The 12889-nt window shown below is 50.1% G+C and overlaps 1 long non-coding RNA gene across 1 annotated transcript; it reads right to left on the bottom strand.

Moving 5' to 3' along the window:
* Positions 1-1628: 1628 nt before the first annotated feature.
* Positions 1629-12572, bottom strand: LOC117883317. Its single transcript, XR_004647232.1, has 3 exons — positions 12472-12572; positions 4532-4958; positions 1629-2122 (listed from the first exon to the last, which is right to left on the bottom strand). It is a non-coding gene; the product is annotated as an uncharacterized LOC117883317 (long non-coding RNA).
* Between the last annotated feature and the right edge of the window lie 317 nt (positions 12573-12889).

Below are 12889 nucleotides of genomic sequence, written 5' to 3'. Positions count from 1 at the left end.
TCAAGAAAAAGATCTTGGAGTCGTGGATAGTTGTCTGAAAACATCCACTCAATGTGCAGCGGCAGTCAAAAAAGTGAACAGAATGTTGGTGTCGGAGAATAACAGAGTTCTCACTTTTTGTTTGGGTACAGCAAATCAGATACTTTATTTTCTCTCTATCAATTGCATAGAGGGAGAGAGCTAAACAGGTCTCTCCACAGGTAAACAATTACAGCAATCATTTATACCTTTTGTTACAGACAATAATGAGCAACATAGCTGCATTTTGTTTATACATAGGTCATTCTGATATCTTGTTTTGCTCACTAATGTAGACTCTTAGTCTACATTCCATATTATCTACACATTATCTACACAAGGTCACATCAACTTCTCACACAGTTCTTTCCCACTCGCCTCACACATTCCTCGCTTCTACAAATCTCGTGTTATTAGGGTTACAGTTAGCATAACTCTTGCTAATGAACTGTCATGCATTGCATCCCCTTCCTGTCAGTTCTTTCTCTGCTTCCACATTGGGAATCATTAAGAAAGTGATAGATAATAAGACAGAAAATATCATAGTGCCTCTATATAAATGGTACACCCACATTTTGAACATTGCAGATCTGGTCACCCCATCTCAAAAAAGATATATTAGATTTGGAAAAGGTACAGAGAAGGGCAGGGCCGGTGCAAGGAAGTTTCACGCCCTAGGTGAAACTTCCACCTTGCGCCGCCCCCCCCTCAGCAGCTACCCCCCTCTGCAGCTAACCCTGCCCGGGGAGCCCCCCTCCACGGCAGCTAACCCCGCCCGCTGCCCCCCCTCACCTGGGGTTCCCCCCCCCGCGGCAGCTAACCCCGCCCGGGGAGCCCGCCCCAGCTCACCTCCGCTCCGCCTTCTCCGCTGAGCACGTTGGCGCCACTCTAATTCTCCTCCCCTCCCAGGCTTGCGGTGCCGATTGGAGGAGAATTAGAGCGGGGGCTGTGTGCTCAGCGGAGGATGCAGAGTGGAGGTGATCTGGGGAGGAGAGCGGTTCCCCTGTGCGCCCCCCTTGTTACTGTGGGCGGCCCCCCCCGGGCCCCCCCCCCCCGCCCCAGCTCACCTCCACTCCACCTCCTTGCCTGAGAGGGCTTTTAGGCGCCCTCAACCACTCGACGCCCTAGGCGGCTGCCTAGTTCGCCTAGTGGTTGCACCGGCCCTGGAGAAGGGCAACAAAAATTATTAAGGGTGTGGAACAGCTGCCATATGAGGAGAGGTTAATAAGACTGGGACTTTTCAGCTTGGAAAAGAGATGACTAAGGGTGGATATGATAGAGGTCTATAAAATCATGACTGGTGTGGGGAAAGTAAATAAGGAAGTGTTATTTACTCCTTCTCATAACACAAGAACTAGGGGCCACCAAATTCAATTAATAGGCAACAGGTTTAAAACAAACAAAAGGAAGTATTTTTTCACAGAACGCAGTCAAACCATGGAACTCTTTGCCAGAGGATGTTGTGAAGGCCAAGACTATAACAGGGTTCAACAAAGAATTAGATAAATTCATGGAGGGTAGGTCCATCAATGGCTATTATCCAGGATGGGCAGGGATGGTGTCCCTAGCCTCTGTTTGCCAGAAGCTGGGAATGGGCAACACTTGATGATCACCTGTTCTGTTCATTCCCTCTGAAGCACCTGGCACCGGCCACTGTTGGAAGGCAGGATACTGGGCTACATGGATCTTTGGTCTGACCCAGCATGGCCATTCTGATGACAATCTCTTAGCTACGTATCAAAGATGGTAATAACTGTGCACTTGGGCAAAAAAGAAGCTAGTTGAAATGGGCTGGAGCTGTTGTTAAAATCCGATCCTGCTGCCTTTAAGATAAAACACGATGAAAATGGGGATAGAAAAGAACATCAATGATAGAAAATGCATCATCTGTCTCTGGTGTTGACTCTCATTTGCAATCTCACTGCTGGAGAAACAGAGGCCCAGCCCACAGTCTGATCAGCCGCTCTGAGGCCTGGCAAACGTACCAGCATCAGGCTGTTCAGGGCCTTGCTTTTCACTACCTCTCTGGTCACAGGCTTGCATCAGTGTGGCAGAATATGCAGTCTTGGCCACCTACGCCAGACTTTCCTTAGACAACAGGGGACTGGAGAGAGAGAGGAAAGAGAAGAAATAAGGTAGGGCAGGAAAAGGACACACCAGGGTGTGGGGGAGACACAGGCTCACATCCCAGGTGGTATTTGGGAATTAGCCAGAGGAGCTGGTGATGCCATCGGGGTCCCTCTCCCTGGCCTAGTCTGGTCAGGACGTCTCTCAGGGTCACGACGACAAAGGCACAATATTGTCACTCTGGATCCCACGTTCCCAAGAGATGGGGGCGGGGGGTGGGGTGGGGGGCAGCTGTGATGGTAAACTCACTCCTCCCCTTCTTTCAGTCAGCCAGCATCATGGCAGCCAGCTGTTTCCTTCAGTCTTTATTTGCGGACCCAAAAAAGGTGTGATGGGCGGAATAATCTATCCCCTCATTATTTTATTTACCAATAAGGCCTAATTGCCAACCCAGCAATTTTGGTCCATTAATTTCCAGTCCCACACTTCTCTTGTTTACCAGGCATGATCTTAACACTGTCCTTGAGTTATCTCAATAGCCTTTTTGTGTGGACTAATTCAGGCTTTCTTTGCACCATTTCCCATCACCATTTATTGTTAGTGGTTACTGAGGGGACACTTTATGAACAGACCGAGCTCACAATTAGGGTACATTGTAGGCTCAGTTATCCCATCAGGGGTGGCTCCAGGCACCAGCGCAGCAAGTGCGTGCCTGGGGCGGCAAGCTGCGAGGGGCGGCCTGCCAGTCGCTGTGAGGGCAGCAGTCAAGCTGCCTTCGGCGGCATGCCTGCAGGAGGTCCGCCGGTTCCGTGGCTTCGGCGGTAATTCAGCGGCGGGGATGCTGAAGGCGCGGCACCGGCGGACCTCCCGCAGGCATGCCGCCGAAAGCCACCTGACTGCTGTGATTGGGGCAGCAAAAACCATAGGGCCGCCCCTGTATCCCATCACCTCCCCATGTCAGGAAGGGGATGATGATGGACCCATGGCACCAGTTGGCACTCTGCATGCAGGGCCGGCTCTGGCTTTTTTGCCGCCCCAGGCGAAAAAGCCTCTGCCCCCCCCCCCCCCAGCGTGGCAGGGGAGGGCGGCTGGAGCCCCGGGGGGAGGGAGGCGAGCCCCAGCCGGGGCTCCGCTCTCCCCAGTGGCCAGAGCGCCGGGGGGAGGGCGGCAAGTCCCGGTCGGGGCTCCGCTCTCCGCGGCGGCCAGAGCGCCGGGGGGAGGGCGGCGAGCCCGCCGCGGCTCCGCTGTCCCCGGTGGCCAGAGCGCCGGGGGGAGGGCGGCGAGCCCCGGCCGTGGCCCCACTCTCCCCGGCGGCCGGAGCCGGAGCACCACACCACCCCCCTCCAGGTGCCGCCCCAAGCACAAGCTTGGTGGGCTGGTGCCTGGAGCCGGCCCTGTCTGCATGTGACAGACAGTCATGCTGCCAGCCTTTTCCCATGGACCAGTGGGCATGACTGAGAGCAGTGAGAGCAGGAATGAGTTGAGTGGCCTTGCCAGGCCCTATAGGTCCCTGCACATGCTGGAGAAGAGGAATCAGTATGATTACCACCAGGGCACCACTATTACACCCGTTCCATAGAACTTTTACCTCTCTCATGAATCGCACAACCAGCACCAATGGGCTGCGGGGTGAGCTTTGCTACTAAACGGTGCAGGGGGCATGGAACATGCTGGGTGTGTCCTTTGGAGTAGGAGCCAGCCCAGCCAAAGGCTGTTTGAGGGGACACAAATGTGCATGGTCACTAAAGGGCCTGCTCCCCCATGGTGCTGGGCCCCTGCTGGATGGTGCTGGAGACCCCCACTTTCTGGGGGCATTGAGGGGAATGGAGGAGGTACCCCGCAGTGTCAAGCCTTCCATGTGTCGGATGTAGGTTGTAGTCTGTATATACCAATTTGCATCAAGTAGGGTGGGGCCTGGGTTTGTCTGAACATTTTTGTGTCACCAGCATGGGGTGCTAGACAGACCAAATTCACTCTTGTCCACACCACCCAGCATATCTTACTGGCAAGGGGAGTGATCCTGCAAATACTGAGTACTGAACATAGTGCTGGCTCCTGTGAGGCTCCCACTGGCCTTGTCTACACCAGCTTATTTCTCCAAAAATTGCCCCTGTTGTTACCACTAAATCAGCTGCCCTGGTGGTAGCAACAGTGGCAATTAGACAAGGCTCCAGGCAGCCATGTCATATAGACCTGCTCTGAGCAGAGTTAGACTGCATGGAGCTTAAAACACCTGCAGCTGCATGGAACCCTGTCAACCCCAGCTCTCACCATTGCTATCATGAGGGGACCTGAACTGGTGGTCACAGCGATGGGAAATTGGAGGGAAAAACAAGCCCAGTGCTCACTAAGGCAATGGGAATCTTTGCTGTACTGGACACTAAGCCACCAGGAAGCAATGTAGAACCAATGGGAAGTATAATGAAAGAGAGAATCTATTTTATACCATCGTAGCTAGGCAAGGATTTCATATTTGTTGTCGTTGTTTCTCATAGACCATAACCCAGCTCTTCATTGTTGGCTGACCATGTGACTTCTATAGATGCATTCGTCTGCCAACAGGACCTTTGCAGATTCCCAGTGCCATGTGATACAGACAACTGCACAAGAAAAGGGAATATGCAGAGACGTCTGTGAGAAGGGATGGAGACCTCTTCAGAAGGGATTCCCCCGGGGACCTGTCTCTAGAGGCAGGGGAGACGAGTCAGCTTCTTCCAACAATCCAGTCACTGTCTGGCTGTAGAATTTCCCAGAGTTTTTGCACTTTTGCACATTTCCAGGCTCAGTGTTTGATGAATCATCTTTCTGGCATTGGCTTATCTCTGATATACTTCTGTTTCTAAAGTCCTGGAGAGGCCACGGATAAACATGACCTGCAAAAAGAAAGACACTGGGTTTGTCCCTTCTTTGCTTGTTTTTTAGGGATAAAGTGGGCCTAAGAGGGTTTGTTTTGATCTTATTTAAAGGGTTTTTTTCTGTTTTGTTTTGTTTTTTACAAAAATTCAGGTCATATTAACCCTTTTTATTCTGGAGGACTCTATGGAGGCCTGGAGAACTGTAGGATTAGACTGTCAAAGATGCCATGCAAGTGAAAGCTGAAGTGAGGGGCAAAGTGACCTTTAGTCACACTGTTTAAAACTCTGGGTTTTGTTTGGTTTTGTTAACACTTATTCAGCTGAGATTACTGGGAGAAAAAGTCTCCATTAAAGATTCAGCACGATGGAAAATCCCAAAGGATTGGAGAGCTGCCAGCGTTGTAGTTCCAATATTTCTAAAAGGTAAAAGGGATTGACCAGGCAACTACAGACTAGTTAGTCCAACACTGATCCCAAGTAAAATAATGGAACAGTTACTCTGGCTAAAATTAGAGGCTAAAAATATAATGAATGCCAGTCCGCATGGTTTTGTGGAAAGTAGGTCTTGTCAAACAAATCTGTTGTCTTTTTTAAAAAAAGATTATTGGTCTAGCTGGTAAAGGCAATTATGTTGATACAGACCCTCCCCGACTTACGCAAGCGTTCCATTCTGGAACGCCTTGTGTAACTCGAATTTTGCGTAAGTCGGAAACATATACCCGACCATTACGCAAAAAAAAAACAACTATTTCTAGCTTACGGAACTTTTTCCGTAAGTCCGGATTTGTGTAAGTCGGGTTTGCGTAACCCGGGGGGCGTCTGTATACAATATTTGGATTTCTCCAAGGCATTTGACCAAGTACTATATTACTTTTTGATTAAAAACTTGCATTACATGTAACTAACAGGGCACATATTAGATGGAATAAAAACTGATTGACAGCCAGGTCTCAAAATATAGTTGTTAATGGGGATAAATCAATGAGCCGGGCTGTTTCTAGCAGGGGGACAGTTCTAATTAGAGCAGCTCCCCTAGGAAGGTGTCCTCCCCCAGCCCCATCAGTTGAAGTATTTAAGAGAACATTAGATGCCTTTGTGACGGTGCTGCCCGTGGGAGCTAGCTGAGGTCACTCAATCAGGGTGAACTGCAAACAAAACGGGGCAGACAAACCCCAAAAGCTGGTGGATATTTCAATACTTAGATTTACCAAGCCAGCACAAAACCCAGCTTTTATAGTATCTCACTGGTTACTTAGAAGTTCAAACAACACAGTTCCCTTAAAGTGCCCAGCCTTAGGCCTCTGTCCAGACACACGTCAGATATGATGATGATTACTGAAAATCTTATCATATAAAAGAAAAGGTTCTTCCACTCCCAAAGGATCGGCCACATACCCAGGTCCAATTATAACTTAGATCTTACCGAAAATACACGCTTATAGTCAATTCTTATTAACTAAACTAAAATTTATTAAAAAAGAAAAGAGAGAGTGTTGGTTAAAAGATCAATATACATACAGACTTGAATTCAACTCTTGAGGTTCAGATACATAGCAGAGATGAGCTTGTAGTTGCCAAAAGTTCTTTTAGAAATAGTCCATAGGTTATAGTCCAATGTCCATGCTCAGGGTGACTCCAGTCAGTGACTAGTCAGGGGGTAGCCGTGTTAGTCTGTATCTACAAAAACAAGGAGTCTGGTGGCACCTTAAAGACTAACAGATTTATTTGGGCATAAGCTTTCGTGGGTAAAAACCTCACTTCTTCAGATGCATCCGAAGCCATGGGACCGGCGGACCTCACTCAGGCATTCCACTGAATCCGCAGGACCAGGGACCTCCTGCAGGCATGCAGCCGAAGGCAGCCTGCCTGCTGTGCTTGGGGCAGCAAAAAAGCCCCTGCATACAGTGGGTACCTACCTTCTCCCTGGTTCTGGCCCTTTGTCTTCCTCTCTCTGCACTGAGCTGAGGGTGGGAGTGCATTGAGCACAGGGCTGGGGGTGAAGGGTCTGGCCAGGACCTAGAATGAGGGAGGGGGCTCAGGGTTGGGGCAAGAGGTTTGGGTGTGGGGCACTTACCTGGGTAGCTCCCATTTGGTGCAAGGGGTGCAGGTGGGAATGTGGGGGGGAGGGTGCAGGAGCTCCCGTTTGGTGCTCAGGGTGGGGATGGGGATGTGGGGGGGTGCAAGAGTCAGGATGTGAAGGGTGCATGGGGTGTGGGGTGGCTGGGTATGTGGGGGGTGTAAGAGTCAGGGCAGAGGGCTGGGGGCATGTGAGGGGGGTGCAGGTGTCAGGGCAGGCGGTGGGGGGGGCTTGGTATGTGTGGGGGTGCCAGAGTTAGGGCTGGGGTCGTGGGGGGGGTGAAGGAGTCAAGCAGAAGGCTGGGTGTGTGTGAGGGGGGGTCAGGGCTCAGGGAAGAGGGCTGGGGGAGGTGTGAGGGGGGGGCAGGGCAGAGGGCTGGGGGCGTGTGAGGGGGGGTCAGGGCAGGGGGCTGGAGGGGATATGCCCCTATTCCACACACACCCTTCCCCAAGGCCCTGCCCCCGCTTCTTCTCTGCCTCCGCCGGGAGCAGCGAGCATGCTGACTCTGCTCCTTACCGACCCCCTCCCTCGCAAGGACCATCAGCTGATCCACCAACAGGGAGAGAGGGACGGAGAGGAGGAGGAGGGGCAGGAAACCAGCACACTACAGGAAGAGGCAGGGGAGCCGGCAGGACCAAGCTTTTGCCCCCTGCCCCTTACCCCCATGGGGGGGAGGCGGGGAAGGCAGAGAAGAGCAGGCCAGGCCGGGCTGGGCAGAATTTTTAATGGCACGCTGCTGCCTGCTGGGACTCCGGCAGGCAGCAGCATGCCATTAAAATCAGCTCACGTGCTGTCTTTGGCACGCGTGCCATAGGTGCCGACCCCTGACCTAGACCATCCCTGACAGGTGTTTATCCAACCTGGTCTTAAAAACCTCCATTGATGGGGATTCCACAACCTCCCTCAGAAGCCTGTTCCTGAGCTTAGTTAGAAAGTTTTCCCTAATATCTAACCTAAATCTTCCTTGCTGCAGACTAAGGCCTCTTGTCCTACCTTTAATGGACATGGAGAACAATTGATCCCTGTCCTCTTTGTACCAGCCCTTAACAAATTTGAAGGCTGTGATCAGGTCCCACCTCAGACTAAAAATGACCAGTTTTTTAACCTTTCCTCATCGATCAGGTTTTCTAAACTTGTAATCATCTTTGTTGCTCTCCTCTGGACTCCCACCAATTTATCCATATCTTTCTTAAGATGGCACCCAGAATTAGACACAGTCTTCCTGCTGAGGCCTCACTAGTATCAAGTAGAATGAGATAATTACCTCCCAGGTCTTAGTTACAACACCCCAGAATGATATTAGCCTTTTCCGCAACTGATATCACATTGTTGACTCATATTCAATTTGTGATCCATTATTGCCCCCAAATCCTTCTCAGCAGTATAACCGCCTAGCCAATTATTCCCCATTTGTAGTTGGGCATCTGATTTTTCCTTCCTAAGTGTAGTACTTTGCACTTGTCTTTACTGAATTTCATCATATTGATTTCAAAGCAATTCTCCAATTTGTCAAGATTGTTTTGAATTCTAATTCTGTCCTCCAATGTGCTGTCAATCTCTTCCAGCCTGGTGTCATCTGCAAATTTTATAAGCATATTCACCACTCCATTATCCAAGTCATTAATGAAAATATATGAAAAATAATGAAAAATACCTGACCCAGGACTGACCCATGTGGGACCCCACTATATACACCCTCCCAGTTTGACAGTGAACCATTGATAACTGCTGTATTCTTTAAATACGGTCTTTCAATCCGTTGTGCACGCAATTTATAGTAATTTCATCTGGACCACATTTCCCTAGTTTGCTTATGAGAATGCCATGTGGGACTGTGTCAAAAGCCTTATTAAAAACCGAGATATATCATGTCTACTGGTCCTACCCATCCACTAGGCCAGTAACCGAGTCCAGGAAGGAAATTGGGTTGATTTGGCATGATTTGTGCTTGACAAATCCATGCTGCCTATTCCTTAGCACCCCATTATCCTCTAGGTGCTCACAAATTATTTAATAATTTGATCCAGCATTTTTCCAGGTATTGACGTTACACTGGCTCGTCTATAATTCCCTGAGTCCTCTTTGTTCCCCATTTTAAAGATAGGTATATGTTTGCCCTTCTCTAGTCCTCTGGGATCTCATCCACCTTCCATGAGTTCTCAACAATAACTAACTCAATCCTTCCAGAGCTTTTAGCCAGCTGGGTTGATTTTATAGGATCTGAATAGAGCTGGGTGTGAAATGTTTTTTCTGTCTCATGAAACTTTTCAAGATTTTGAAAAAGTTCCCATTCAGCATTGGGATGAAACTGGGGCCTTTTGAAGATTTTTGACAAAAATCTGGGAGAGACCCCTCTTCCTCACTCCTGAATAGCTAATAGGTTGGTGTTTAGGGCACACATCTAGGATGTGGGACACCCAGGTTTAAATCCCTAATCTGCCTGATTCAGATCAGGGACTGTAACCTGTCTCTCCTACACTCCAAATGAATGCCCTGCCCACCCCACTGAAATTCTGTCCAGGACTTGAGAAACCTTCCCTGGAAAGAGTTTAGCCCAAACTGTACATTCCCATGAAATGCTTTCGTATTTTCCAAGGACAACCTGCTCTATTTCTGAGGTAGGCCAAGGGGACATGGCACCTGCTGGCCCAACAGCAGGTAAGAAGGTCTGATGTCCCCACCCTGCTGCTTCCTATGAAGAGCAATCTGCTCCATGCTTGTTGTCCTTAGTGGTTTATAATATCAGAGCCAATGGATACATCCTGCCTTCCTATACCCGTTACCCTCTCCTCCTTAGTCCCACCTCCCACTTCTCTGCTGTGCCTTTCCACACTGGGGACAAGCACACACTCTCGCCTGTGGAGGGTGCCAGTGCAACCTGCTGGTGAGTGTGTTAAGCCTGATGTCCTCTCTGAATCCTCCCGAGGCCAGCACAGCTCCCTCCAGTGCAGACTACATCTTAGCAGAGAGATTGTCGCGTGGACATTGGCCTTGGCAATCCTAGACCATCCCCCCAGAACTACAGCAGGCGCTGATATGGCACAGGGGTGGGGGGGGTGGGTTGCCATCTCTAGCGCATTGAGTGTGGTGTCCTTTGTGAACTGAGCTCTGCTCGCTGTCTCCTTTTGCTCTTCAGCCCTCCCCCCCTCCCATCTGTCCTGCTTCCTCAACTGGAAATGAGGAGAAGCCAGAACCATGTGACCAGTCAGCTGCGTGCATAGACCCCAGCTAGTGCTTCCTAGAGCACCGTGTGGCAGCCACCAGGGAGAGCTGCTGCTGCAGGGGTCATGCTGCTTGTTTAGCATCCAGCAGCAGAAGCCTGCAGATTGGATGCAGATGGGGCAGTCAGGGAGGAGGGGGAAGGGCAGTGCCCCTGAATGCCCCCTACCGACCGCCCCCTTGGAATCCTGACCATCCCTCCCATCATGTCTCCTCCAAGCCCTAGCACCCTCCTCCCCGCCAGACTCCTGCAGAGCCCTGTCACCCCCTTAGCCAGAGGGGTCACTGCTGCCCTTGAGTTCATCACACCTCCTCCTACGCCTCCCAGGCACTGCTCCCCAGAGACAGGCCCCGAGGAGGGACAGAGCAAGAAAACCTGCACGGCACCATCTGGATGCACTCAGTGTTTATAGCTCTCGCTAAGCTCCTTTCTGGCCAGGAGCCAAGTGAGATGTCTCCCCCAGGCTCCTAAAACATGGCTCCGTGTGCTGGGCTTTTGCGACCAATTGCATCCAGTGAACAGGCCTGAGCCCTGGCCCCCTCCTGTTCATCCAGGTCTGGGCCAGGGGAGGTCTCCTCCCACAGAGACACCAGTGCCAGGAGCACAGTGGGGAGTTCCCCTTATCCATATAGGGGGGAGGTTCACCCATGTGAAGCCATGCGATCTGTGATGCAGTCAGCACTGCTGGATGCTGACTGAAGGGAGCTGGCTGCTGGCAGGACTGCGTGGGTTCTGTGTTCAGATCACTCACAAAGGATAACCACCCTCGCCAGGTTGGTTTTGCCATGAGCCAGGCCCAACTTCCACACACGGTCCCCCTAGTGCCCTCAGCTATGTGCTGTGCTTCCATTGTCATGTCAGGGGTGTCGTGCTGTGGGGCAGTCCAGGCCTGCAAGATGATGAACGGAGCCATCCAAACTGGGATGGCTCTCACAGGCCCCTTTACGATTGTGCCCCACTGTGCTGGGTGCTGTATGGCACACCCATTCCTGGCTGAGGTGTCCTGTGCACGGTACCCTTTCATGCATCGCTTGTACACAAAGCATTTTCCCTGGTAGGTCTTTTCCAAAGCTATTTAGGGAATGTGAATGTTGGTTTCCACCATTATGAGCCTGGCTGGCTCTACTGACACTTTTAATCTGGCAATCATCCTGCCTTGCTAGTTATCTAACATTTTACAAATGGAACCATCATTTACCTGCACTAAGCAGAAAACACTAGATGCGTGGGGGCGGGGGACACACTCCAAAAACTTTAGGATTTTTGGGAATCTGATTCATGATCTTTGAATGCTTGGGGTTGGCCATACTGCAAAATGTGGCTACCTATGAATTCATTTACCAGCCCAGCCACTTAAAAGCAAGGAAATAAGTAGTTAAGAGCATCATAAATCTCACATTGCCAGCATAATAAACATAAGTGCATCCTTCCCTAGAACAAAGAAATACACATTTCACCAGAGCGTAACCTTAACTCTGACCCAGACTCTTATGCACAGATGCCTTGGTGTTTTGGGTTGGGCCTGCTGAACAATTCCCTGCACCTACAGCCCTTACACACCAGCATCACCATCCCATGAACAAGGCTGACCTGAGCACTCTGAAGGGCAGTGAGATGGCTCTGAGGGACACACCTCACACCTGACTGACTCATTTTACACTGCGTGTGTGTGCGCGTGCACACATGGGTGTGCACGTATGTGTGAATGTGCATGCATGTATGTGTCTGTGAGTGTGTGAATGGGTGTGTACATGTGTGTATGAATATAATTAGGTTTCTCCCCCGAGCCAGGTTCTGCTGCTTCTTCCATTCAGCCTGGCAATCAGTTCCCACTGGCTTCTATCTGATATATTTTCAATATTTTCTTTATTTCTCTGTTTTCACCACCCAAAGTGTGCTAGGGGGTGGATTTTTGATGATCGTTTAAAACAGCCTAGTATCAGAGGGTTGGTCGTGTTAGTCTGGATCTGTAAAAAGGAGCAGAGAGTCCTGTGGCACCTTTAAGACTAACAGATATATTGGAGCATAAGCTTTCGTAGGTGAATGCCCACTTCGTCGGATGGCAGGTATTAAAACAGCCTAGGTATTAGTCCAAATTTTACAAATGCTGTGCACCCTTCAAGTCACTGGGAGACATGGGTGTAAGTGCGAGCAGAATCTGGTTTGCCTTAAACGGGGAGAATAATCTGTCATGTGGCTGCAAGAAAAATATAAGTTCGACAACCAGGACTTACCTGCCTTCTTCCAGCTTGAATCCCAGAAAACAATTGAAAGAACTGGGGAAAAAACAGATCCTTTTGCAATAGAGGCGTTCTGGTCTACCAGGAAATCACAAGATAATGAGATCTCTGGTTTTGAAAAGCACAAACAGGCCCATTGTATGTGCATATTTTGGTTCTTTGGCAGGAGTTCGAGGGTAATGTTGAGGTCAGTTGGAGAAAGGAACTGAGCTTTCTCTGGGGACCAGTACAGTTAGTTCCCTCTAGCAAAAGCTATTAGACTAATTCTGATCACATCCTGATGGTCGCTACGGGAAATGCCAGCCGCAATCACAGGATACAATATGGGTGGCGAATTGTGCTCTGGAGTCATCCAAGTGTTTGGTTTACATTGCAGTACAGCATAGCGTGAGACCGGGAGTCAGGACTCCTG

This window comes from Trachemys scripta, chromosome 9 (assembly GCF_013100865.1).
Source record: "Trachemys scripta elegans isolate TJP31775 chromosome 9, CAS_Tse_1.0, whole genome shotgun sequence".
NCBI lineage: Eukaryota > Metazoa > Chordata > Testudines > Emydidae > Trachemys > Trachemys scripta.
Note: the sequence above shows the minus strand (reverse complement) of the source record. Positions and strands in the feature narration are given on the sequence as shown.